The sequence below is a fragment of the Salvelinus fontinalis genome, chromosome 15 (assembly GCF_029448725.1).
Source record: "Salvelinus fontinalis isolate EN_2023a chromosome 15, ASM2944872v1, whole genome shotgun sequence".
In the NCBI taxonomy this organism is placed as follows: Eukaryota; Metazoa; Chordata; class Actinopteri; order Salmoniformes; family Salmonidae; genus Salvelinus; species Salvelinus fontinalis.
Window position 1 is genome coordinate 20,890,764 of NC_074679.1, and position 5,260 is coordinate 20,896,023.

A 5,260-nucleotide genomic window follows, 5' to 3' on the forward strand; every position below is an offset into this window, starting at 1 on the left:
GGTAATTCAGGAATTCAGCCATTATAAAACGGCATTTATTGTATATATTTCCAAATTGCATTAGGTATTACATTTTTATTATGTGCTCATATGAATAAAATTACATGTGCATCATTTGCATAAATACACCCAGTGTATTTACATATATGACTACATTAAGATAAATGGGTGGAACAGAGCTGCAACCACAAGACACTCTGTCTACTAGAGGTCTTCACAGATCCACCTGTACCCGAATAACCCACACCCGATCTGGGACCTGATCGGGTCTGGATCCAGAATTCTAAATAATGTCACAGGTCCAGGTCAAATCTGATATGATTGTCATAGGACTCGAGTAGAGGTTGACCGATTAATCAGAATGGTCGATTAATTAGGGTCGATTTCAAGTTTTCATAACAATCGGTAATCGGCATTTTTGGACACCGATCATGGCCGATTACATTGCACTCCACGAGGAGACTGCGTGGCAGGCTGACTACCTGTTATGCGAGTGCAACAAGAAGCCAAGCTAAGGTTCTAGCTAGCATTAACGATGAAATGCATGCCCAATTTAAACTGCCTGCTTCTCGGGCCCAGAGATATGATATGCATATAACTGGTAGATTTGGGTAGAAAACACTCTAACGTTTCCAAAACTGTTAAAATAGTGTCTGTAAGTATAACAGAACTGATTTGGCAGGCGAAAACCTGAGAAAAAGTAAAGTAGTAGTTTTTGGCGGGGTTTTGTAGTTTTCTATTCAATGCCATTACACTATCCATTGACTTAGGACTCAAACTGTGCTCGACAGCGAGAGAGCAATTCTTGTTTACCTTTAAAATTGACGAAGTTATTGTCCGGTTGAAATATTATCGATTATTTAGGCTAAAAACAACAAGAGTGTAACGGGCTTCCTCCTTCTCCTCATCCGAAGAGGAGTAGCAAGGATTTGACCAAAGTGCAGCGGGTTGTGAATACATAATGATTTATTAAAACAAACGACGAAACACGAAAACAAACACTTGGAAGGATTACAAACTAACAAAACGAACTAAACAGACCTAAACTTAAGAACTTACATGTAACACGAAGAATGCACGAACAGGGAAAACAGACTACACAAAAACCGAACGAACAAACATACCGAAACAGTCCTGTGTGGCGCAACAGACACGGAAGACAACCACCCACAACCAACAATGTGAAACAACCGACCTTAATATGACTAAATTAGAGGAAATGCCAAACACCTGCCTCTAATTGAGAGCCATACCAGGCAACCCATTCACCCAACATAGAAAACACATAACATAGACTACCCACCCAAAACTCACGCCCTGACCAATTAAACATATACCAAACAACAGAAAACAGGTCAGGAACGTGACACTGAGGATTGAATATAAACATCGTTTGACATGTTTCTATGAACTTTACGGATACAATTTTGATTTTTTTGTCTTCCTGTTTTGACTGTGTTTGAGCCTGTGGATTACTGAAGTAAACGCGCAAACATATATGTATATAAAGAGACTTTATCGAACAAAATAAACATTTATTGAGTAAATGAATGTCTGCTAATGTAACGGGCGTCTAAGTCGTTCTCCTCCTCGGACGAAGATGAATACATGATGAATTTATTAGACAAGACGAAAACACGAAGTACACTTGAATAAATTACAAAATAACAAAAACGACGTAGACCGACCTGAACATGAGAACTTACATAAAACGAAGAACACACGAACAGGAACAGACTAGATAAACGAAACAGTCCCGTGTGGTACAAACACTGACACGGAAGACAATCACCCACACACAAACAGTGAGAACAGCCTACCTTAATATGGTTCTCAATCAGAGGAAACGTCAAACAGCTGCCCCTGATTGAGAACCATATAAGGCTAATTAACCATGAACCAAAACAAGAAACAAATAACATAGATTGCCCACCCCAACTCACGCCCTGACCATACTAAACAAAAACAAAAACAACGGAAAACAGGTCAGGAACGTGACAGCTGAGTGCAACCATATGAATATCATCAAAGGTAAGGGATTCATTTTATCTCTATTTCTGACTCTGTTCTATTTGGCTGGGTACTGTTTGTAATGAATTGTCTACTGGGCTATGTTCTCAAATAATCGTAAGCTATGCTTTCGCCGTAAAGCATTTTTTAAATCTGTCACCGTGGTTGGATTCACAAGACGTTCATCTTTAAACCTATGTAAAATATGTTTTGTTTTCTGAATTTTTATAATGAGTATTTCTGTATTTGAATTTGGCGCCCAGCAGTTTCACTGGCTGCTGAAGAGATACCCAAGAGAGGTTAAACGTATCTTATAAAAAACAATCAATCTAAACATAATCACTAGTTAACTACACATGGTTGATGATATTACTAGTTTATCTAGCTTGTCCTGTGTTGCATATAATGGATGGCGTTGTAATGGGTGCGTGTTGGTGGCAGAGAAGTCAGGCGCAGGAGAACGAACTTGGAAAAAACGGAATTGTTTAATAAATGCTGATAAAACTCCAAAAACCAAAATGTACAAAATAACAAAAGTGGGTACAAAACCCATCGCACACCAACATAATACATGCACATCACATACAAACAATCTCCGACTGTTACGTTCCTGACCTGTTTTCTGTTGTTTTGTATGTGTTTAGTTGGTCAGGGCATGAGTTGGGGTGGGCATTCTATGTGTTGTGTTTCTATGTTGGGTTTAAGGTGTTGCCTGATATGGTTCTCAATTAGAGGCAGGTGTTTGACGTTTCCTCTGATTGAGAACCATATTAAGGTAGGCTGGTTTCACTGTTTGTTTGTGGGTGGTTGTCTTCCGTGTTTGTGTCTGTGCACCACACGGGACTGTTTCGTTTGTTTCGTTCGTTTGTTGTAGTCTGTTCCTGTTCGTGCGTTCTTCGTGTTATATGTAAGTTCTCATAGTTCAGGTCTGTCTACGTTCGTTTTGTTATTTTGTAATCATTTCAAGTTTTCTTCGTGTTTCGTCTTTGTTTAATTAAAGTCATTATGTATTCATCACCCGCTGCGCCTTGGTCCACTCATTCACCACAAGACGAGCGTTACACCGACAAGGACATGAGGGGAAACAGAGGGTTAAATACACAACATGTAATTGATGGGATTGGAACCAGGTGTGAAGATAGACAAGACAAAACCAATGGAAAATGACAAATGGATCAGTGATGGCTAGAAGGCCGGTGACGTCGACCGCCGAACACCGCCAGAACAAGGAGAGGGACCGACTTCGGCGGAAGTCGTGACAGCGGTGCCTGTTAATTTATCATTGAATCACAGCGTACTTCGCCAAACGGGTGATTTAACAAGCGCATTCGTGAAAAAAGCACTGTCGTTGCACCAATGTGTACCTAAACATAAACATCAACACCTTTCTTAAAATCAATACACAAGTATATATTTTTAAATCTGCATATTTAGTTAATATTGCCTGCTAACAGGAATTTCTTTTAACTAAGAAATTGTGTCACTTCTCTTGCGTTCTGTGCCGCCTGGCTCGTTGCAAAATGTGTGAAGACCATTTCTTCCTAACAAGGACTGCAATTAATTTGCCAGAATTGTAAATAATTATGACATAACATTGAAGGTTGTGCAATGTAACAGCAATATTTAGACTTCGGGATGCCACCCATTAGATAAAATACGGAACGATTCCATATTTCACTGAAAGAATAAACGTTTTGTTTTCGAAATTATAGTTTCCGGATTTGACCATAATAATGACCTAAGGCTCGTATTTCTCTGTGTTATTATATTATAATTAAGTCTATGATTTGATAGAGCAGTCTGACTGAGCGGTGGTAGGCAGCAGCAGGCTTGTAAGCATTCATTCAAACAGTACTTTCCTGCATTTGACAGCAGCTCTTCACTGTGCTTCAAGCATTGCGATGTTTATGACTTCAAGCCTATCAACTCCTGATATTAGGCTGGCAATACTAAAGTACCTATTAGAACATCCAATAGTCAAAGGTATATGAAATACAAATGGGATAGAGAGAAATAGTCCTATAATAACTACAACCTAAAACTTCTTACCTGGGAATATTGAAGACTCATGTTAAAAGGAACCACCAGCTTTCATATGTTCTCATGTTCTGAGCAAGGAACTTAAACATTAGCTTTTTTACATGGCACATATTGCACTTTTACTTCTCCAACACTTTGTTTTTGCATTATTTAAACCAAATTGAACATGTTTCATCATTTATTTGAGACTTGATTTTAAATTGATTTTAAATTGATTTTATTGATGTATTATATTAAGTTAAAATAAGTGTTCATTCAGTATTGTTGTAATTGTCATTATTACAAATATATATATCAAATTGGTCCTCCAATAATCGGTATCGGTGTAGAATAATCATAATTGGTCGAGAGAGAGAGAGAGAGAGAGAGAGAGAGAGAGAGAGAGAGGAGAGAGAGGAGAGAGAGAGAGAGAGAGAGAGAGAGAGAGAGGAGAGAGAGAGAGAGAGAGAGAGAGAGAGAGAGAGAGAGAGAGAGAGAGAGAGAGAGAGAGAGAGAGAGAGAGAGAGAGAGAGAGAGAGAGAGAGAGAGAGAGAGAGAGAGAGAGAGAGAGAGAGAGAGAGAGAGAGAGAGAGAGAGAGAGAGAGAGAGAGAGAGAGAGAATTTATGCTGCTGATCTTGCTTTTCACAAGAGTGGCGCGTGTAGCTTGTTGTTGGCCAATCATAAGCCACCAAAGCGGCAGTAGGCTACAGTCACAAGGCCTTGCTTCATGTGTGGCAAATGTTAGGAGATGTCATGTGTGGCAAATGTTCGGCGGTCAACGTCACCGGCCTTCTAACCATCGCCGATCCACATTTCATTTTCCATTTGTTTTGTCTTTGTTTTACACACCTGGTTTCAATTCCCCAATTACATGTTCATTATTTAACCCTCTGTTTCCCCATGGTTTTTGTGCGTGTTTGTTTGTTGTATTTACGGTCCGTATTGTGGGCTCGGTATTATCGACTTGTATTTGAAAGGCTTGAGTAAATTTACATGTATTACTCATCTCTGTTGTCCTGCGCCTGACTCCTCTGCACCAGCTACACCCAGACCTATTACAATGGAATTCAATTGACGTAATTAAAAGTTAAAGGAGAAGGATAGGTTACAATGATGAAACTGCACAACCGAAAAATGTCCACACAAACTGTCAGAAACCGTCTCAGGGAAGCTCATCTGCATGCTATTTTCCTCAGCAGGGTCTTGACCTGACTGCAGTTCAACGTCGTA